Source organism: Urocampus carinirostris, chromosome 1, assembly GCF_059441175.1.
Source record: "Urocampus carinirostris isolate Australia breed hairy pipefish chromosome 1, RoL_Ucar_1.0, whole genome shotgun sequence".
In the NCBI taxonomy this organism is placed as follows: Eukaryota; Metazoa; Chordata; class Actinopteri; order Syngnathiformes; family Syngnathidae; genus Urocampus; species Urocampus carinirostris.
The window spans coordinates 1,689,173-1,714,041 of NC_142349.1; positions in this window are offsets into that span (position 1 = coordinate 1,689,173).

Below are 24,869 nucleotides of genomic sequence, written 5' to 3' on the forward strand. Positions count from 1 at the left end.
AGGAGGGAAGGCAGGAACCCAGCACATTATAAAAGGAGACTGTGAAGAGAGAGTCAGCTCTTTCAAATTCCTGGGTGTGCACATCTCCGATGACCCCTCCTGGTCTGCAAACACAAGAGTGGTGGTAGGGAAGGCCCAGCAGCGACTCCATTTTCTGAGAGTGCTCAGGAAAAATCATCTGAAACAGCAGCTGCTGGTGCCTTTTTTTAAAGCCACAGTTGAGAGCATTCTAACGTACTGAATTACGGTGTGGCATGCTGGGTGCACGGCCGCAGACAGGAAATCACTTCAGAGGGTCATCAACACAGCCCAGAGAATCGTTGGTTGCTCTCTACCCAGTCTGGAGGACATTGCCTGCTCTCGCTACCTCAGCAGAGCAGAAAACATCATCAAGGACATTTCTCACCCCGGCCACCACCTCTTTGACCTGCTGCCTTCCGGCAGGCGCTACAGGTCACACAAAACAAAATAAACAGACTCAGAGACAGTTTCTTCCCCAGAGCCATTACCACCCTTAACACAAACTGCACAAATAACTAAAACTCTTGCAAACACGCTACCTCATACAGATGTAAAATTGTATTCATGCCTATGCTCACTTTGCACAATGTTGACTATTTTTGCACAATGTTGCCTAGTTTTGCACTACCGCATATTGCACTAATACGATCCCAAAACTGTATGTAACATCCTACATGCCCATATTTCTTGTGTAAATATTGTGTAAATTATACCTTTATCTTCTTTGTTCCTTTATATTGTGTAAATTATAACCTTATCTCCTTTGTTCCTTTGTCTTCTTTGTTTTCTTTTATCCTCACTGTTAAATGTGAAACTGGAGTGCCACGCCCAATTTCATATGTTCAACCCATTTTGTAACAATGACAATAAAGATATATTCTATATTCTATTCTATTTTATTAGTTCCTATTGCTATGCAGGTGACACTCAAATGTATTTGCCACTGGAGACAACTAGTCAGTTAAGTTGTAGAAATTTGGAAGCCTGCCCTACTAAAATACATCAATCGATGTCACTTAATTTTTTTCGCCTTAACCCAGAAAAAAAACCCGAAATGTTGGTTGTTGGCCCAGCTCATTGTCGTGATTTGCTCTCAAATACTGCTCTTAACCTCGACAAATGTATCATCACCCATAGTGACTTGGTCAAATAACTGGGTGTTATATTTGATCCTAATCTGTCATTTCAGTTACATGTGAAGAATATTACTAGAATAGCTTTCTTCCTGGAATAGCGAATCTTCGCAATATTCATAGGGGTGTAATATTACGGTGGAATATTACGGTGTGTATTAAATCCGATCTTTGATTTGGCCACTCCAGAAGCATTGTATTTGGGGGGGTTTTAGCCATTCAGCGGTGGACTCGCTAGTGTGTTTCGGATTGTTGTCCTGCTGCATGATCCAAAGGGGTTTTCACAGCATTGTGTATGTGTATGAAGAAAGGAAAAATGTATTTGGTTCCTTAGTTTTTTATGTTGCGATCATGAAATTCCCTGGCAAAAAGTATCATATTGAATCAATTGATACCACCATGTACAGTATTTACTAGGATTGGATCAATACCAAAATTTCCAGTATACAGTGTTGGGTAGGGTTACTTTAACTTGATTACTTTCAATTACTTTTGGATTACTCCAATACCAAATATGCTGATAAAAGACAAAAGAAACTAAATATTAATAAAATGATGACTCACAACTCGTGGTAAGCTTTCTCTCCTGGCTTTGATCTATTTGATCTCCGGCAAAACTAACATAAAAAGCGACAGAAACAAAATGAAAATAAATCCAAATGGAAATGATTTGATATTGAATTTGGACAAAACCAAAGAAATGATTATTGACTTTCGGACGAAAAACAAAATCCAGAAGGAATCTTTACTTATCAATGGCAAAAGAGTCGAGCAGGTGGAACATTTCAAACTTCTCCGGACTTTTATTTCAGAAGATCTAAGCTGGGCACTGAACTCGGAGAAGATTCTAAAAAAGGCACGCCAAAGAACTTTCTTCCTAAGGAAGTTGAACTCCTACGATGTTCATCAGGAAGTCCTAGTCAATTTTTATCGTGCGATTATTGAAAGTGTTTTAGCAAATTCTATTATTGTTTGGTTTGGTCAAATCACAAAGAAAGACCTGTTAAAGTTCAATTCTGTAATCCGCACAGCGGAAAAGATTGTGGGCACCGGTCTGCCATCCCTGGAATCTATATATAATGATAGAGTTTTGAAACGTACCTCAAATATTCTTAAGGATGAGAGTTATCCTGGTAATGATCATTTTCATCTGATACGGAGCGGTAGGCGCTTGAAGTCATTCAAGGGTACTAAAAGGTTTTCAAACAGTTTTTAGTGCTGTCCGAATTTTTAATATTGTAAATTGTGATTTCTGTTTTTCGTTTTATATTCGGATTGTTGAATGTTTTAAAATTCTCACTGAGCCAAGACAACGAGACAATTTCCGATGATTTTTATGTGAAGATTATTGGTTGAATAAACTAACTAATAAACTATTCAATATTATCTTTTACAACAGAATAGGATTGTGGACCGTGCTTAACGGATCATTAAGACTCACATAATCACCTTGCTTCTTTTGAATGTACTAAGTATACCAGTTTAATTGTTTCCTCTCTGTTAGAATCAGCTGCCACCCCTCAAAAGTGGAAACAAGTTCTCGAATTAAGCCACTCAAATTGAATTATCAGTTTTGGCAGTGTGCTGGAGACAGAATAAAACATAATTTCCATGGAGAGGGATGGGTGCCACTAGGTTGTAGTTGCCCAAGACAGACCACAAGAAAAGGGTCCCCCTACAACTCTAGTGGTTAAAGGATTTAACCAAACAACCAACTGTACATATACAGAGATTATGGAAAAATAGAGAAGCTAAGGTTGATTTGTTTTTAGCCTCCAAAATTAGATAGCTTGACCCTCAACTCCATTGCAATTCCCACATCACCAAACAGCTCACATTCCCCTTTGATCAGGACACAAAATGGATGCACCGGCTCGCCTGAGATGTCAGACAGCTGCCAATTAGATCAGCTCAGCCCTAGGCAACTTAATTTTAGCCTTGCAGGGACTCAGCTTATTTTCCACACTGTGTGCCTATACAGAGATTCTTCGTTTGCTCAAATCTTGCAATCTGCTGCTGGAGTGACATGTTTCAAAATTTAATACACAGCATTGCTAAACTTGCGAAGTCTTTACAAAGCACACGAGAATCGAAACTGCTTTTTTTTCCTTTTCCCCTCTAACAACTCAAAACTCCAAATACAGAGACGCAGACAATGATTAAAATAAAGTAAAAACAAAACTATAATAAAAAAACATTATGGTTAGAATTTAGCATTATAATTGCCTTTATTGTCATTGATAAAATGAAGTGAACAACTGGAATAGACGTGGCAAACCAGGATAAACATGTAATAAAGGCTTCAAAAAGAAAAAAAGTGATGGTAAATGGTCTGCATTTACAATACAACGATTATTTTTTCTTGTGTTGATTTCAAGGAAAGTGTCCACCCTCAATACACACAAAAAAACTAAACATGAAACAAGGCAAAGAGCCACAGTATATAGAAAATATGATGAGGCAAAGAGCCGCATTCTTATTGGCCAAGAGTCGCATGCGGCTCTAGAGCCATGTGTTCTCCACCCCTGATTTATAGCTTTTGGCTTTCCTCAAAAATTTGTAGAGTGGGTGAAAATAATCTTTAAAAATCTTAAATGTCGTCTTAGAGTCAATGCTCACTGTTCAGATTTCTTTGATATCAAAAGAGGAGTCTGGCAAGGGGACTGTTTAAGTCCACTCTTGTTTGCAGTAAGCATAGAACCACTTGCGGAATCAACAAGACAAAATGAGCAAATAAGGGGAATATTAGATGAAGGAGGAGAAGAGCATAAAATATCCCTGTTTGCAGATGACTCGTTGGTAATGCTGAAAGAGCCCTCTTTATCAATACCACCACTGTTGGAGAAACTTAAAATATATGGAGAAGTAGCTGGGTATTTAAATAATGAGAGCAAATCAGTAGCAATGATGATATCAGGAAAATGTCCAACAGATGTGATGGAAAGATTTGATTTCAAATTGACAAATAAAGGGTTTAAATATTTGGGGTTACTATTACACCACATTACACACAGCTGTTTGATGCAAATTATGGAAAGTTGATGAAAGAATTAAGGAAGGATTTGGAAAGATAGGAAATGTTGCCCTTAAGCTATATCAGAAGGGTAGAAACAATTAGAATGAAGATATTACCAAGACTATTATTTATTTTTCAATCTCTTCCTATTTTGATCCCGGCATCCACATTTAAAATGTTAAATAAATTGATACCAAAATTCCTTTGGCAAGATAAGAAACCTAGAATAAAATACAAAACCCTTTTAGCTTCTAAAGAATAAGGGGGCCTAGACCTATCCAATATTAGATATTATTATTGGGCAGCTCAAATTAAAGCTCTTGTTTTGTGGATTACTACAGACAAAGATACAATATGGGTGGACATGGAGCAGCGGTCTTGTCCAAATGTGCCTGTGGAATCGTTACCGTACATATCAGTAGTGAAGTGGAAGAAGTTAAAAATCCAGACTGAATTGATTAAGGGAACTATTAAAACATGTTCAACAATACAAAAACAAATTAAAATATCAGGGTCTGTGAATAGGGCTACAAAATAGCAAAAAACACAGACTTTAAACCTGGGGTTACGGATGTAGGATTTGAAAAATGGGCCCAAAAAGGATTGATGTTGATTACCCAAGTGTTCGAAGGACAGGCATTGAAATCGTTCGAACAACTCCAACAAGAATTTGATGTACCTGGAAATTATTTTTACAAATATTTGCAACTAAAACATTACCTCCAGAAACATGATGAGTGAGGGAAAATAAGTAAGGTGCCAAATAAAGTTGAGGAATTATTATATAATATTATTATAATTATAATATCATACTCAAAAGGACAATTAATAAAGGGGGTTCTCAAAATTGTATAAATGGTGGTTAAGGAAAAATGGGAACAAGAAGCTAATGTAGTGATAAAAGATGACGAATGGGACAAAACTTGGAAAGAGGGACACAAAATAACCAATAGTCCGACATGGAGGGAGTCTGAATGGAAATTAAAAATGTCATTCTTCTATACACCCTCTATCACTTCAAAATATAAAAATACCTCCAATCTATGTTGGCGTAAATGTGGGAGGGTCGGAGATTTTATGCATATTTTCTGGAATTGCCCTGTAATATTAAATTTCTGGAGAAGTATTCAGACAGAAATACAAATAATTATTGGTTGGGAGTTGCAGTTGGACCCAGTGACCTATGTATTTGGAATTTTGCCTGATAAATTATTGACTGGTCAACATAAATATGTACTAAAGGTTATGCTACTGGTAGCAAAGAAAATTAGCACAGTGTCCTGGCTTTGACCACAACCTCCTGACATAAAACAATGGAGAGACAAATTAAAGAAAATGCACATTATGGAAAAAAATCACTGTAAGACTTCAACTGAAACTAGATAGATTCGAGAAAAGATGGAAGCTTATCACACAATTTTTATTTGATGTCTGACCACCTCATTTTTTAATTTTATTTATTTTGTAATTTTTTTTTTGTTGTTGTTTCTTTTGCTATTTATGGGTATGTCATTTGTACATATTTATTGGTTGTGTTGCTGTATGATGGAGTAATCAAACCTCTGTCAAAGTGTGTGTGAGAAATAAAAAGTTATAAAAAAAAAATCAACACGACTTGACTTGGCATGGACGCAACCACACACGCGCACACGCACACACGCGCACACACGCGCACACACACACACACACACACACACAAATCGTAGATTAGACTGTTGTTTTGCGCTTTTAACTTTTGAAATTGAATAAGAGAGTGTTTAAATAAACGTACTATGTTGGTTTGCTCCTTAAAGTTGCATCCCCTCTGTTTACAAGTTGTGCATGTATGACGCTTGCACTATATATGGATGGATACAACAGTGGCATTTTTGCCGTGGGTGCAGATAATTAAATGGAAAAGGGGGAAAATTTGTATTTTGTCAACCACTAATTGGGCAAGTTATCCCACTCTCACAATATTAGATAGGCCTGTAAAGGCCCGGTCACACAGTCTTTCACGGGCGTATCGAGGCTGAATCACGGCCAGAAATTTCTGCCTGTGAAGCAGACGCTGTTGGACGCTTTTGAGATCGCGATACAGACGAGATACAGCCGTGCTTTACATGCGGTAAGAAATTCACATGCGGTTGGCCGCGCGAAAACGTTTTGCGCTGCTCAAAACTTTAGACCATGGGTAACCGCGGGCGGCACAGCGATGCAGCCGCGGTTACCAGCGATGAAGACGCGGAACAGTCGCCGGAAGGACGCGGAACAGTCGCCGGCCAATTTTGCACATTTTCCACCGCGGGCAACCACGGGCAAAAAAAAAATCGCAAAATTTTACCCGCGATACAGACGCAAAAGGCTGTGTGACCGGGCCTTAACACACGGATAAACCTCTGACTGACCTACAGAGTTTAGGAAATGATTTTAAGGTTCTGTTGGTATACAAAATTATGCAATCTTTCAGATTTATTTTCTCTCTATGTTCCTGCTTGGAGCCTTCGCTAGTAAAATGCTGGTCAATGAGAGCCGAGAAGGAATCTGCAGGCTCGAGAGCGTTCTCAATTTGGGCCCTGGTGCTATGGAATGATCTACAACCTCAGTGGAACTGTTTAAATTTAGGCTTAAAACACACTCATGTTCTAGCCTATGAATGACCTATATTTAATGCTGATGATGTCTGTTTGTTCAGTGAAGCCCTTCCAACAGCATGTTAATCCTAGAAGGGGGATTAGGTTTTACATCAGAGGATGGTGTAAGAATAGTCTAGTCTGTACACCCCTTTGAGACTTCTTGTGATTAAGGGCGATACAAATAAACATGACTTGACTCGCAGGCAGGTTGAAAACATGTAAACTCCGCACACGAAGGTAGGTAGCTGAATTTAAACTCAAGACCTTAGATTCTGCAGCCGCACCTACCACAACTGCAGTGCTGACTCTTTGTATGTTTTTGATTTTGGTGTCCTTCAACAGTTCTTTGGTCTTGGCCATGGCAGAGTTTGGGGTATGACTGACTGAGATTGTGTAAAAGTGTCTTTTTACACCAATATTTAGTAGATAGATAGATAGATAGATAGATAGATAGATAGATAGATAGATAGATAGATAGATAGATAGATAGATAGATAGATAGATAGATAGATAGATAGATAGATAGATAGATAGATAGATAGATAGATAGATAGATAGATAGATAGATAGATAGATTCACACTTCCAGCCGTATCTTTTTGTTGTTTATTAACAGATTATCAAGATAGCCTCGGGGTACTGTGTGCTGAGTGGATGACGTCACACGCCAGGCCAAAACTTCGACGTCCCTGCAGCAAATGGAAATCTTTGTGCCCAGGGTTACACCACCTCGTGTTCACGTAGATAGGGAGTCCACCTCCTCTCCGCTTCCCGCAGGCTTTTGTTTCTCTGTCTGCCCTAACAGCGCTGAAGCCGGGTAGCTCCGTTAGCGTTAGCTAGACGTGAGCCACTATTCCGTAAATCACAGCAAACTGCACTCCCGTACGCTTTGATGTTTTTCACTAGCACAGCCAGTTCGTCAGTCTTATTTGGTAGAGAGTTCACATTTACCATGATTACGGATGGTACAGAAGGCTTATAACGCCGCTACCAGCTTAGCCTTCACGTTAGTACCAGCTCTGCGGCCACAATAGGGCCCCTTCATCACGCCGGCACGAGAATCCTTCAGGGCAAGGAGTTCCTCGAATAAACACATTTTTGTGCGTTAAAACTCTTAATAATAGGATAGAAATAATCCAAAATGTAGTTGTCAAACGGGACGAAAAACACCGAAGATAGAAGCAGACAATTAGAACAATAAATCTCAAAAAGAGCGAAATAACACAGAGCTGCTGGAAAGGCTGCTAACTAATTAATACAGGTAACGAGTTAGACTTGTTTGACCTCGTTGAGTTAGACTTCTTTGACAGACAGAAATCTTGCTTGTTTGTAGGTGACCAAATGCTTTTTTTCCATTCTAATTTGGAAATCAATTCTTCAAAAATCAAACAATTACAATTTCTGTTATTTTTTCCCGTTCTCTCTCTAATGGACTTGCACAAAAACAAAAATTACAATTATATTTTTCATAATCGTTCAACCCTAAGTGGGAGGGAGATAAAATACCTTAATGGCTAGGACTTACACAATTACAAAATCCACAATTGCAACTTAAACCATTGAAACTAATTTATTAGAAAATTAAAATCGCTGTTACTGAGTGATATTAAATAACAAAACAAACATTTCGGTCACTCTGGTTCACTTGATCTTTTCTTCTTTTCCTCAAAGGTGAATATGCCAGTTGGACCGAATTCAACTCACATTGTGGCAAGTGCAAAGCCAATTTAGGTTTTTTTTTTGTTTTTGGTTTATAGTCAATAATATAGGATATTGGGATCGGAGTAGATAGATAGAGAGAGAGAGAGAGAGAGAGAGAGAGAGAGAGAGAGAGAGAGAGAGAGAGAGAGAGAGAGAGAGAGAGAGAGAGAGAGAGAGAGAGAGAGAGAGAGAGAGAGATAGTGTGAGAGATTTACAAGATATAAACTCTCTGTTGGCAGAATTATTCAGATAAAAACACTTGAGGTTTGACCTCCCTCGCAAATGGAGCGAGCACGGCCCAGCCGCCATCTTCCCAGGTTGCCCGGGCCGTACTGACAACATCCGGTGAGTAGGCGTGGTTTATTGATGTCACACATAAACAGGAAATGAAGTCACACATAAGCGCGACTTCACATTAAAATGAAATGTTATTGCGAAACGTGTATTTACAAATAATGTAATTAGACTGATCTTGGAAACGTGACTATGTGTGTGTGATGATTGTTTTTATATTTAGGAATATAAAAACAAGTTAATTTCATAGCATGGAAGTCTGAGAAATACGCAACCAAAAACAGCCAACTTTACAATAGATAGAGACTTTTAGATAGATACTTTATTCATCCCCGTAGGGAAATTCACACTTCCAGCAGTATCCTTGTGTTAAAAATATAATACATAAATACCCAATGTAACGTGTTGATATAGAGTATTTAGATAGTGCTACATAAAATACACACTATAATAAAAATACGGTAATATGCAATGTGGGGGTGTGGTTTAATGTGGGCTTTTACTCCCCCGGGTGGAGTTAAAGAGCCTCAGAAAGAAATAATCTCCTCAGTCTGTCTGTGGAACAAGACTGTGACAGCATTAATTCATTACTACAATGTCTAGCTTTGTCAAGTTATAATTTTTTACATTACTCAATGATGATATTTGAGAAAAATACATGTTTTTTCCTTTTCCTCTGGGCAAAAACTATTTTAATGAAACTCAATTCAAAGTGGATTTTTCTGCACCCAAATAATATGTTATGTGACCTAGAGCAGTGAAGTGGGCCATAGAAAGGAATATTATAAAGTATTTTAATATCTGTCTCATACAGTTAAGGTCTTTCCCTGGGCTCTGCTCATTGAATCCCTATTTTGCTGTGTTTAAAAACCTCAAACTAAGCTGTACAAAAAAAGAATGAATTGGCCTTTTGAACGACAAATTTCAATGATATGGCACCAACTGATCCAGAAAATCTTTTTCTTCACTTTGACATGTCGCTGTCTCAGAAAATGTTTATTTTAAACAGCAAATTCAAATGTATTAGCATTTTTGCAGATATGATGTCTCAAAGTTTTGAAGTCACAATATGAAGTTTCAAAGGTTTGAGGTCACAAAATGTATCATCTGGTATTGCATGCCAAATGATTTGATGTCAAAGAATTGTCACAAAAAACTTTTGTTACAGGTTTCAAGGGGCATGCTGTTAAGGTTGTCGAGAAGGGTTGTCCAAACCTCACATTGTTTGTTTGCTGTTATTAGTGTCAATAAATTTGTTCAAACCAAAAAATGTCGCTAAAAATTGTTCAAACCTCAAATTGTTAAAATATGATATAATGAAATTGTAAATGTATTTAATTGCTGTTAAAAGTGTTGATAAAAACTCATATTGTTGGGATATGATATAATAAAATTGTGTGTTTAATTGCTGTTAAAATGTCGGAAAAATTGTTAAAACGTCATATTGTCAGATATAACGAAATTGTGAATATGCTTAATTGCTGTTAAAATTGTCGAGAAAAATTGTTCAAACCTCACATTGTTAATTTGCTGTTAATAGTGTCAATAAAATTGTTCAAACCAAACCAAAAATATGTTAAAAATGTCGACAAAAATTGTTCAAACCTCATGTTATTAGAAAATGATATAATGAAATTGTGAATATGTTTAATTGCTGTTAAAAGTGTCAATAAAAATTGTTCAAACTAAAAATATGTATAAATCAATATGCAATACAGTGGAGTGGCTAACCTGCCTATTCAACCAGGTGTGGGAATCGGAGCAGCTGCCCACCGACTGGACCAGAGGGGTCATCATGCCCTTCTGGAAATGCAAGGGTGACAGGCTTGTCTGTGGAAACCACAGTGGTATAACCTTACTCTCCATCCCGGGCAAGGTCTTTACCAGGATCTTGCTCAGCCGTGCCCTTCCAGCAATCAGAAGCTGCCGCCGTCCCCAGCAGGCTGGCTTTATGCCCAACCGCTCCACAACGGACCACATCTCTGCCGTCCGTTTGCTGATAGAGAAGACCCGTGAATTCCGTAAAGATCGCCATCTGTATATCGGATTCATTGATCTGAAGGCGGCCTTTGACACCGTCTGCCACTCTTCACTGTGGAACATCCTCCAAGCTCTCGGAGCACCACCCAAGATCATAGCCCTGTTTAAGCTGCTCTACAGCAACGCAGAGAGCTGTGTTCGTATCAACGGCATTGACTCCGACTGGTTTACTATCTCCAGCGGCGTTCGTCAAGGCTGCGTGGCTGCTCCCGACCTTTTTAATTGCATCATCGACCATCTGATGTTCAGGGTTAGTGAGCGCATCCCCGGAGTGTCTTTCGGCAACTACCACCTGACTGACCTGGAGTATGCTGACGACACCATCATGCTCAGCACTTCCTACAGCCAGCTGAGAGACGCTCTGGGCATTTACAGTGAAGAGGCAGCGCGGGCGGCTTGGCCTCCAAGTGAGTTGGACGAAAACCAAGTTCATGTATGTCGGTGATGGACCAGAGCCACCTCCCATCCAAATTGGTAGCGACATCGTAGAGCCTGTCAAGAGCTTTGTGTATCTGGGGTCCATGGTGACAGACAATGGGGACCTAAAACCAGAGATTCTCCGCAGAAGAGCCCTGGCAGCATCTGCTCTGCAGTCTCTCTGGAAACCACTCTGGCGGCACCAGACCATCGCACGCAAGACGAAGCTCCGCACTTACAACCTCGCCGTACTCTCCATCCTGCTTTATGGCTCAGAAACATGGCCCCTGAACGACACCCTGTCCACAAGAATCGACGGTTTTGATAGCAGGGCTCTCAGAACCATCGAGAACATCAGGTGGCCCCAGCGAGTCTCCAATAAAGAGCTCAGAGCCCGTACGTGCCAGCCCCGAGCATCTTCTTTGGTCGCACAACGCCGCACCCGCTGGTTTGGCCATGTCCTTCGTCTACCACCAGACCATCCGACACGAGCCATTCTCCAGTTTGACCCAAAGGCCGCAGGCTGGAGACGACCACAAGGGAAACCCCGCACTCGATGGCTCGACGTCGTTGCGGCCGACCTCCAACAACACGGAGTTGCTGTAGAGGATGCAGAACAGCTGGCACAAGACCGCCAGCATTGGAAAAACCTGGTTCATCTGGTCGGCTCAACGCACAAGGACGGGACCCCCCGACCTTCGCTGGAGCAATAATCAATCAATCAATACAGTGGTACCTTTACTTATGAATTTAACTTGTTCTGGGGTAGCTTCATAACCTGAAATCATTAAGAAGCAGAGCTTTGAGGAAATTGGTGGAGGAGCAAAATATCGATCTGATCCAAGTACTTGCTTAGTATTGATGATACCCATGTTAAGATCTATTTACCCACCCATATTATTTAGCCATGTTTATGTACACATTTTACACAAATTCACCATGGGAGACAAGAAACTTCAATTTTAGCTCATGAGGTGATGTGATTAGTTAAAAAATGCCAGTGAGGAAGTCCAGCTCTGGTCCCTATTAACAAAATAAAATCAACTTCCTCAGGCAAAGGTTGCGTGGCTTAAGCAAGGATGAAGAGGCTATTGTTAGCTATTGTAATAGATTTACAATATAGATGTAATAGAGCTCATGGACAGCCCGTTTTGTATAATAATTATGGTGAACCACCTCAGTCTTTGCACTAGTAAAGTCCTACAGCCATTGTTGTGTAATGCCCGGAAAATATTTGTGTCTAAAAGACATCTCGTATTTGGAATTCCTCTTAACAAAAGTAGCTCGTATGTTAGGGGAAACAGTATTATTATAAAAGAATATCTTATAGCTCTACTGTGCAGTTTTACAATCACGCCCATTGCGAGCAAGTGGTTTGTTTTTGTGTGTGTTTACTTAATTAAGGCTGAATTACAGTGTGACTTAAAATCACTGACATTCTAGAACTGATTGCAGTTTTCTTTAATATTTGTGTCATACTACCTCAAGAGCCATTCGAAATAAAAGGCAAAATGTGACTTGCAGTTAAGCTGACCGGAGCACAGAACTTTATTAAACACCCACTTATATACTATTTCATTACGTAAGGGTTGTATAACAATTTGATTAACACCGAACTTTTGGCCGGTTATGATTTTTAGACTGTGTACTTTAATGAAGGAAATTTTTGGACAGTGTACTTCAATGAAGGACATCGTACTTTTATGAAGGAGGATTGAGAACTTTGGCTTGTGGCTCTGGTATCAATCTGTTTTAAGAGGTATATTGACCACTATTATATTTCATCTTTTCGGTCGCGATATATTGCGTTCCTATTAGCAAAGTAAAGCAGCCGATTCCTGCCATGGCATTATGCCGGCGGGCGGAGACATAACTGCGTGAGATTCCTGTTCAAAGATGTGGGAGCTGATTCGGAAAAAAATGTCAAGGCTGGATTTTTCGTAAAGGTTTGTTTGAAAGTGTCTGAAGTTTAAACCGGAGGAGATATATTGCATTATAACCTTGCCTTTTGGCAAGGGCTTTGATGTAAGTTTTGTAACGGCGGCTCTTTTGCAAGAGTTTTGGGATTGCTTTGAGGGGGTGAGGCCCTAGTTTTCTGGATTTATGGTGGAGAGGCTGACTGATAAAGCTAGCAAGATAGTCATTGTCAGGATGTTTAATGAAGTGGTGAATGCTAATGACATCAGTTTTAGGTTGAGCAGATACTGCTCGATAAAAGGCCAGGCTATGAAGGTGAAGGATAAGAACAGCATTTTGAATTGTATCTGGAGGATACCCATCCAAAAATGGCAAGACCCTAAGGGCTTTCAGGGACTGAAACACCCCCCGTCGATGATAGTCCTGGGGGGAAACCGTGGCTTTATCCACTATCAAGGACAACCAAAACTCTGCCGCAAATGTGGTGAGCATGGGCATCTAGCTGATGTATGTGATCGAATTATTTGTGGAAAGTGCAGGACAATTGGACATTCTTTTGAGGAGTGTACCAATAGCAGAAAATGCAACCTCTGTGGAGAAACGAACCACCTCTATAGGAACTGCCCGAAATCTTTTGCTAACAAGTTGAAAGCTAGGAAGGCAGTTGACAAAGACAATAAAGACAATGAAATGATTACAGACAACATAGACAATGAAATGAATAAATGTAACAAAGACAATGAAACGAATAAAGATAACAAAGACAATGAAATGAATAAAGTTATGGAAATACCCAATGCAAATGAACAAGAAATGCACAAAGATGGACAAGACAAACAAATTGAAAATACAGATGTCCCTCCCAAAACCCCTAGTCGGGAAGGACCTGGAGGAGAGGCCAAAGAATCAAATTTGAGTCAGGTTGGACCTGGAGGAGAGGCCAACAATTCAAATTAGAATTTTCATACAATACCTGAATTTAGATAAGACAAACAAATAGAAAAGGCAACTGTCCCTCACGCTCCCAAAACCCATATTAATCAGGAAGGGCCTGGAATAGAGTCCAAAATATCAAAATTGTTTTTTCCTCCACTATCGGAATTTGAAGAAGGCAAACAAATCGAAAAGGCGGATGACTCTCCCAAAACCCATACGGCCACTGAAAAGAGGGGTAAAAATAGGACAAAATCGGGGGTGGTGAAAACACCGGAAACAAAGATAAGAGATTTAGAGGAAAGCCGATTGCCGATAAAGACGCCCACAAGGAAACTGTATGAAGTTGAGCCGGAGGAAGTCGGGGAAGAAAAAAATCTGATCCCTTGTGGGCAGGGAAGTAAGAGACCCTCCGATAGGTCCTCTGGCCCACCCCCTAACCCAGAAAAAAGGGGAAGACCTGGAACCACAGACAGAGAGTCAGAGGATTCCAGAGTTTTCCCTGGTGGGTCTCCAAATGAGGTACCGTTCTTAAGTGGTGCTTTGTGCCCCAATAAGGAATCCGACACAGGTGACACTCTCAAAGACCACCAGAGAATGGACTCGGATCCCCCGGTTTCATCTAAGTATTGTATACTTTAACAACACTTATAAACATTACCTTCTCTACTATAAATGTGAGAAGTGTAAGATCAGAGGTTAAAGCTCACAGTTTTATCGTTTTTAAAAACCATCAGAACGGATGTGTTTTTACTACAAGAATGCTGCATCCCCTTTTAAAAAATTATAAACCGTGGGAAGAGATTTGGCCATAACCTTCATTATGGAGTGGCTCAAATGAAAACCGTAACGATGGGGTGGCCATTTTATATAAACAACCCTCAACTCATCATAAAGCGGAGTACTGTGATGAGAGACGGATGCGCAGGTTTTAATTGCATCCTAAGTAGAAAGGATAGAAAGGGGACCGATGATGGGTTTAAACTAGATTAAACATTAATTTTATTACAGGACATGTGCCGGACATTTAAACTGGAAGACTGTTTCAAATCCATACATCCAGGAGAGGAGGGCTTCACCTGGTTCAGTAGTGACAATGCCAGAGCCTCTCGAATAGATTACATATTTACAAGGGGTTTAACACTTAGTGATGCCAGATTAATTCATGTTTGTTTTTCATATCACTTGCTACTGTCCTGCTCTCTCTCATTTCCTTCAGGTATGACTGTTGGGAGGGGTCTGTGGAAGTTGAACTGCTCCCTGCTGGAGGATGTGGCCTTAGCCGCACAATACAGGGAGCGGTACAAGGACTGGCAGACCCTTCTAGACTTGTATGATTCACGAGCACAATGGTGGGAGATGACAAAGAAACGAACGCAGATTTTCTTTTAAAATGCAGGGAAAGAAAAGAAACTTAAAGAGATGAAACACACGTCGGGACTACAAAGAAGACTCCAACACTATTTTACCCTAACACAAAAGGGTATGGACTTTAACGATGAAATCAGAGAGATCAAACTAGAACCAAACGCTTTGGAGGAAATAAAGAGCAAAAGAAACAAAGAAAGAGATATAGAAGAATGGGAAAAATGTATGCGCTATTTAAAAAAAAATTATGAGCAAAAGTGAGGGGCATTTTAAACTCCAAAAAGAAAACGGGCTAATAACAAAGGAAAGTAGTGAAATAACCTAATTAGTCGAAGACTACTCCAAAAAAATATATGAAAGGAAAGAAACACATGAGAATGAAATGGGGCATGTATTAGATCATATCTCGAGAGCAGTGTGTCAAGACCCCTTTTTAGCATCGGACTTTACCCAAGACCAACTGAATGATTGCATAAAGACTTTTAAAAAAGGCAAATCACCCGGGGAGGACGGGCTCAGCCTCGAATTTTATCAGACTTTTTGGGATATTTTAGCATTGGATCAGATTACTGTTTTTAACGAATTTTCCAGTCGAGCCAACATGCCAGACAGTTTCAGAAAAGGGATAGTTACTCTATTGCACAAAAAAGGAGACAAAACTGACTTAAAAAACTGGCGACCCATAACGCTTTTAAACGTGGACTGTAAAATCTTCAGCAAGCTTTTAGCAACACGAATGTCTGTAGTCTTGGGAGACTTGGTTGATCCGGACCAAACCTGTGCCATCGTGGGGAGGAAGATCAGTGACAGTCTCATGCTGATCCGTGACACCATTTGTTATGCGAGAGACAGAAACATGCGACTAGCGGTCCTAAACCTAGACTTTGAGAAAGCCTTTGATTGAGTCTCGCACCAATACCTCTTCAGGGTACTGCAAAAATGTGGTTTTCCCCAAAAATACATCAAGTGGGTGGGACTGCTATATCGAGACATCTACAGCAAATTCATGATTAACGGGAATTTATCGGAAGCAGTAGAGATCAACTGCGGTGTACGTCAAGGTTGCCCTTTATCTCCCCTTCTCTATGTTCTTTGCATTGAACCTTCGGCACCAATTTTAAGAAAAGATAGATTTGTCAAAAGGATCAATATCCCAGGAACGGGGGGACGAATTACTAAGTGTGTTTTGTACATGGATGATTTTAATATTTTATGTACTGACCTTTTATCCGTTAGAAGAGCCCTTGACTTGACTGACCTGTTTGGGAGGGCGTCTGGGTCAAGGCTCAATAGAGAAAAGTCACAAGCAAAGTTTTATGGACTGTGGACAGAGACAGAAAAGGCAGACTCCCACTGACAGTGTTAAAGACAGACCAGAAAATTCTACGGATAAAATTCAATGCAAATGGAGGAGGCGAGACCAGCTGGGACGATGTGACAAGGAAAGTTTAGTAAAGACTTGGTTTTTGGACACTAAGAAAACTGACAATAGAGAGGAAGGTCCTAATCATCAAAGCGATCATCCTCCCACTGCTTTTATCAATCAGTTTATTTTTTTATGCCCAAAAGAAACGTGCTTTTACAACTGGACCGAGCCATCTTTCACTTTATCTGGGGCTGTGGGAAAGGATAAAAAGAGATACAATGAAAAAGAAAAAGGAAAAAGGGGGACTTCCAGCTCTTCTTGGGGAGCAAATATGTCTCCCTCCACTTCCAAAACACTATGGGCCCACCCAACAACCCGAAAAGTCAAGCAATGACCCGGTTTTGGATGGGCTCGTACTTGCGGAAGCTAAAGCTAAACAATCATTTGATACCAGTGTCCTTTAACTTGCCACCAACACATCTCTTTATTCGGGACTTTTTAAAGAAATTTGATTTAGAAACACAAGAATGTCACACTTTACAAAACCACAGGGCCCTTATTGCTATTGTGCAGAAGCGAGCAACAGTGAGTCCTGTGCGGGGAGCTTGCGTTTGGCGAGCCTACAACGGTTTGGAGCAACGTGAATCATCCTGCCCTCCCAAACAGACTACGGGACCTGTCATGGATGGTGGCTCATGAGGTTCTCTCAGTCAGAGCCGTAATGCACCACAGAGGAATGTCAGCGATTTCGACATGCCCTCGCCCTGGCTGTGGCGCCCAGGAGTTGGTGAGGCACCTTTTTTGTGAATGCAGCGCTGCCGAGGACCTGTGGGCAATGGCCGGCCACCTAGGAAAATTCCCGGACTTTACGGGGTGAGTCGGTCGAACAGGTCACAGAACGACTTTGTCAAGGACTGGCTCACTCTCGCCGCCATCAAAGACGCCATCTGGACCCCCAGAAACCTGCTGGTAAGGAGGTGCACGCAGATCCCCCCGTGGCTGTTCTCCGAATGGCTGCAGATACCATACAATCTGTGAGCGGCAAGCCTAGGACGCAGCCATAAAGAGGAATCGTCTGCACCCACCCGGAGGAGGGAACCGGAGCTCCACTGTGGGGGTCCAGGCAGCAACGGCCTGGTTATTCGGGTGGTTGTGGAAGGTAGAAGTAAGAAGGGAGAGGACCCATCTGAGCATCCCGGACAGAGGACTGGAGGATGCTGCTTGGGAGGGTGGGATGGAATCCCACTTGAGAAGACAGAGCTATGCCCTTGCACAATAGTATTGCCCTTTACACATCGGTTAATTGCTGTTAAAAGTGTCCATAAAAATTGTTCAAACCTCATATTGTTAGAATATGATATAATGAAATTGTGAATGTATTTAATTGCTGTTAAAAGTGTCGATAAAAACACATATTGTTGGGATATGATATAATGAAATTGTGTTAAAAATGTCGGAAAAAATTGTTAAATTGTCATATTGTCAGATTAAACGAAATTGTGAATATGCTTAATTGCTGTTTAAATTGTCGAGAAAAATTGTTCAAACCTCACATTATTTATTTGCTGTTAATAGTGTCAATAAAACCGGTTATATAACAATTTGATCAACACCAGTTATGAAACAATTCAATACCGGACGGTTATTCTCCAAACATTTCCTGTTTTGGTCAACTACCTATTACACGAGCGTCCTCTGGCCTCTTACATAGGCTTTACATTTAAATGCTGTCCCAAAAATGTTCATGCAAGGTCGTCGTTATTTTATACAACATCCATCCTTTGATGTTTTAAAATCATCAATTAGTCTTTTTTGCGCAAGTGTGTTGCCCAAGCTTTCACAAATATGTGAGTGTGTGTGAATGGGTAAGTGTGAAGCACATTGTAAAGCGCTTTGAAGAGGTCTTCAATTACTTGGAAAGCGCTATATGAATGCAGACCATTTACATTAACATGAACCTATCCATGCCACAAGTCTCGTTAATGTTCGGGTTCAAAAGTTTGTGACTGCTCCATGTCAAGAGCTCCTTTGAAGTGCCAGGTGCAGTGTACCTCTCCTGTTTGCATGCCCATGACAGCATGTCCGATCCTATTTCAGCATCTCCATGTATAAATAAAAAATCTACAAACATGAATGAACATGGGTGGATTTAATCAGTAACACATCCAATGCCGATTACATCGACAATGACACCATGCTACAAGCATTTTTCTTTTTTTACAAATGACTTTTCTTGTGAACAAATTACTTGAAGTTCAGTAGGGTACACCTACTCTGCCAGTTGTCTCTGCTTGTGAGAGTAAGATTTAATTTTGTGGTGATGGCCTGGGAAATAAACTGCCTCTAAGCTTGTTGGTCTTTGTTTTAAGGGACCTGTAGCGTGATACCATGGGGAACAGGTCAAAAAGGTGGTGGTCGTATGTAGTCAATGTTGAATCAAGTATCGTCAAGCCCTCTTTTTTGTTCATGTTATGTATAATATGGGCAGCACGGCGGTGCAGTGGTTAGCGCGTGTGCGGCACAGTTGTGAGGTCATGAGATTGAACCTCCTGTGTGGAGTTTGCATGTTCTCCCCGTGGTTCTGTGGGTTTCCTCCGGGCACTCCGGTTTCCTCCCACATTCCAAAAACATGGATGTCAGGTTAATTGGCCGGTTCAAATTGTCTCTAGGTGTAAATGAGCGAGCAAAGTGTCTGTCCCTGTGTGCCCTGCGACTGGCTGGCAACCAGTTCAGGGTGTCGCCTGCGCACTGCCCGAAGATAGCTGGGATGTGCTCCAGCACCCCCACGACCCTACTGAGGATAAGCGGTGCAGATAATGGATGTATGGATGTATGGATGTAAAATATGAATAATGTTGGCAAAAATATTGACTACGTTCTCTAGGCGGGAATAATTGCTGTTTTCAGACGTCACCGCTGTGTTTTGTATTTAGAGCAAAAGTTATTTCAAGTCATGCTTATTTATACACGCCTTTATCACAAAAAGTCTCAAAGGGCTGCACAGAATATTAAACAAATATGTATAATCTAAGAGGAAAAGAGCACATCACAATTTTCCTCTATCCCTGCTCACTCGAGGGATTGCGTGACCAAGTTCCCATTGTCATTAGGGTACATGTAAAGGAGGGCCGCATCAGGAACAATAATCCCTTCCTGGATTGCGGTTTCAGTACTTTTGTGTTCTGCATTATGAACAAAGGAAAATGCTTTTTATCGCCAACAAAGTTTGACTTTTCGACCTGCACAATTTGTTCTGGAGCCAAGTGTGGGTCCTTGGAGCTCCCTAATCCTTTTTTTTTTTTAATGTTTGATATTGGAAAAATATATGGTTTCTGTAGGACAGTACCAGAAGGTAACATCCACATGGTAGCGGCAAAGTATCGTGTAAAGTGAATCGTGTCCTTAATCCATACAGTTGTGTAATAAAAAAGCAAAAAAAGAAAAAGTGTACAAAGTGCAGTACTTTTAATTGTTATGTGCTATTTTATTTGTAAACATATACTTAAGACTCTAAAATGGCTTTGTTCCTGACTAATAAATACATAAATAAATACACAAACAAAGGTTAAAACTGTTTTGCATTTGATCTTTTTGGGTGTATTTATAAATTTTGTAAATTACATTTCCTGTGTTTTAGTGTCTTACTTTTAGTGTTTATATATATATATATATATATATATATATATATATATATATATATATATATATATATATATATATATATATATATATATATATATATATATATATATATACTGGACTGTCTCAGAAAATTAGAATATTGTGACAAAGTTCTTTATTTTCTCTAATGCAATTAAAAAAACAAAAATGTCATACATTCTGGATTCATTACACATCAACTGAACTATTTCAAGCCTTTTATTATTTGAATATTGCTGAATTTGGCTTACAGAATATCATGAAAAAGTATACAAGTAGGCTATTCAACTAATCACCTGAATCATCTAATTAACTCGAAACACCTTGCGAGGGTTTCCTGAGCCTTAAAAACACTCAGCTTGGTTCAGTAAACTAAATCACAAGTATGGGGAAGACTGCTGTCCATAGGACCATCATTGATACCCTCCATCAGGAGGGTAAGACACAAAAGGAAAATTCTCAAAGAGCAGGCTGTTCACAGAGTGCAGTTTCAAAGCATATCCACAAAAAGTCTGTTGGAAGGGAAAAATGTGGCCGGAAACGCTGCACAACCAAGAGAGATGACCGCAGCCTTAATAAAATTGTGACGAAGAGCCGCTTCCAGAATTTGGGGGAGCTTCAAAGACAGTGGGCTGAAGCTGGAGTCCAGGTATCAAAAGCCACAGTTCACAGACGTGTCCGGGAAATGGGCTACAATAGCCGTATTCCCATGGTCAAGCCACTTCTGAACTCAAGACAACGGAAGAAGCGTCTGACTTGGGCTATGGAGAAGAAGCACTGGATAGTTGCAGAGTGGTCCAAAGTCCTCTTTTCAGACGAAAGCAAGTTTTGAATTTCATTTGGGAGTCAAGGCGCCAGAGTCTGGAGAAAGGCTGGAGAGGAGCAAAATCCAAGTTGCTTGAAATCCAGTGTGAAGTTCCCACAGTCAGCAATGGTTTGGGGAGCCATGTCAGCTGCTGGTGTTGGTTCACTGTGTTTCATCAAGTCCAGAGTAAATGCAACTGTGTACCAAGAGATTTTAGAGCACTACATGCTTCCATCTGCTGAAAAACTCTATGGAGATGAGGATTTCATTTTCCAGCATGATCTGGCACCTGCCCACAGTGCCAAAACCACCAGTAACTGGTGCACTGACCATGGCATCACTGTCCTTGATTGGCCTGCTAATTCCCCTGACCTGAACCCCATCGAGAATTTGTGGGGTATAGTTAAGATGAAGATGAAAGACACCAGACCTACAAATGCAAATGAGCTGAAGGCCGCTATCGAAGCATCCTGGGCATCAATAACACCTCAGCAATGCCACAGGCTGATTGCCTCCATGCCACGCCGGATTGATGCAGTAATCCGTGCAAAAGGATTCCCAACCAAGTACTGAGTGCATCAATGGACATTTTCAAATGTTTGATTTAGTTTTGCTGTTATAAAATTCTTTTTTTTAAATGGTCTGAGGAAGTATTCTAATATTTTGAGATAGGATTTTTGAGGTTTTTTCAGCTGTAAGCCAAAATCAGCAATATTCAAATAATGAAAGGCTTGAAATAGTTCAGTTGATGTGTAATGAATCCAGAATGTATGACATTTTTGTTTTTTTAATTGCATTACAGAAAATAAAGAACTTTATCACAATATTCTAATTTTCTGAGACAGTCCAGTATATATATATATATATATATATATATATATATATGTATATATATAGGACGACCACGAGGGAAACCCCGCACTCGATGGCTCGACGTCGTTGCGGGCGACCTCCAACAACACGGAGTTGCTGTAGAGCAGGGGTCGGGAACCTATGGCTCGCGAACCATATATGGCTCTTTCTACGAGTATCTGTGGCTCAGAGACAGATTTGATTGCATGCACAATTTCTCCATCTTGTCCAAAAGCTGTTTTGTCTATCCTATTAAGTTACACGTAAAGCTAGACCGAAACTTACTGACAAACGATTACTTCACAGTATATATAGGGCACGTTTTTCACTACAATTTACAGTCAAGGTGTCACACAAAAAAATGGGGGAAAAAAAACTCGTTTTAGCTGTACAACGCTAAAGAATCCTTTATATAAAAGTTCACTATGTAATCTGTGTTCAGTGTTCAGATACCTTATGATGAATCCACAGAACTGTAAATACGCCAAAACACCGGAAGAGAACTTAGTCATTTGATTGGGTGAGTGGGAGGGATGGGTGGAGCTATGCAAAAAGTACAAGCACTCCTTCCCATCTCTCGCCAAAGGTAAGCACATAAGGCTCCCTATTCTCAGAATGTTGTGACGTTTTTACAAAATAAATGCTTGCATCTGGTTTTGAAACAAATATGTATGATAAAAAAGGGTCAAAAGGAGTTTAACCGATCTTGAGTCATTGCAGGAAAGAGACAAGTTTAAAGTGGTATGTTTGTTGATTTTGAGACAGGGGCTCTGGCATTATTCTCTTTTCATAATTTTCATCAAATCATCAAAAATAAATGTGCAGAAGACTAAGCTTTTGTCTCGGGCGCGGATTTAGCAATTTAGTAAATTTGTCTCATAATATATGGTGTGGCTCTTTCCCAAAATAAAATTAATATTTTTTGCTTTTATGGCTCTTTGAGTCAAAAAGGTTCCCGACCCCTGCTGTAGAGGATGCAGAACAGCTGGCACAAGACCGCCAGCATTGGAAAAACCTGGTTCATCTGGTCGGCTCAACGCACAGGGACGGGACCCCCCGACCTTCGCTGGAGCAATAATCAATCAATCTATATATATATACTGTATATATATATATATATATATATATATATATATATATACAGTATATATATATATATATATATATATATATATATATATATATATATATATATATATATACAGTATATATATATATATATATATATATATATATATATATATATATATATATATATATATATATATATAGCTCTTTATCACAAGACTATTATCACACAATCCACTGAACTAAAACCTACATGAGGGCAAGAAAAAACTCAAAAACCTCAACATGAAGGAATTAAGAAACCTGGACAAGGGGCCGCACATGAGGTAATCCCCCTTCCAGAATGGCCAGCCTGTAATGGATGTTGCAAAAGCATCAAGAAATAATACACAGACATCATCAACCTGAAAAATAGGTTAATCGTAACGTCAAGAATAAGAGTGTGTTTTAATCCTAGATTTAAACAATTCCTCTGAGGTTGCAGATCAAATCTCAGAGGGAAGATCATTCCATAGACAATTTAGCAAGATTCCATGAAGTCTTGGAATGTGTGGAAAGGAATTACCCAGGAACATTTTTGACAAGTTAAGCTATCACTCATTATGATGACAGCCTACTCATTTACGACGCATTTTCAAAAGCCAGCAAAAGCAGAGGTCATTGGATCAGTTTTTAAAGAAAGACCAAAAAACAGGCCAGTTAAAAGGTAAATAAATATTTGTATTGTTTCCTTTATTCTTCGATCACTATTGTTTTTTTTCGTCAGTGACTCTCGCAGGGTCATCAGGTGTTTCGGGTATTAATCAGACACCAAATACAAAGAAGGCCGAGGGCACCATGTAAGGACCTCCCTGCAAAGCCCCTGCAGTCCACCAAAACAGGCTGGCAGTAGACCCTCCAACCATTCCCCTGGCATTCAGCCACAAGATCGGCGTACTTTTCCCTCTACCTCTCCTGCACTTCGTCCATTCATTTGGTTCTGCTATAGCATGGTTTCTGGTTACTACCCAGTCCGGCCTGTAACAACAGTTTCCATGAGGTTGCTGTGCCGCAGCCTTGCTTTGGCCCGCTATACCGCCTCTTGGGTACCCCACCTTCTTCCTGTTCTGGCCTCCACTCCTGCCAAAGAGACTTTTACGTTTGTGGAATCTCAGTAGAGCCCGACTACTCTGGCCTGGGAAATTTTGAACTCTTCTGCCAGAATGCTGAAGGGAAGTTGCAGCTTGGTGTTTTTCCCAAATGGGGCAATGTTGCTCAGGCTCCGTAGCAGGCCCAGCCACCTGCGCAGAGATAAGCGGCCAGAGGAGATGGGGCAGGATACCATGCAGATGAATCCAGTCTATTAACTTCCCCTGAAGTCCCGACGTGTCTACAGCTGAGAGCCACGTGTTGCGATTATTGCTGGTAGCTTGACATGCAGCGGTATCCTTCAGATTGCTGGTGAAAAGCTTGCCCAGGCTCTTCACTGGCTTTTCTGACACTGATTGAATTGTGGTGCCTACCAGACTGAAGCGGAACTGGTAACCATTCCTTTTCTCAAGATTAAGAATCTGGACTTTACAGATTTGGACACCTCCTTGCCCAGCTAATCAGTCGATCAAGGCCTTGAAGGACCCATCTGCATCCAGGCACTGTTGTTGTGGTAACTGTGAGATAGTCTATGA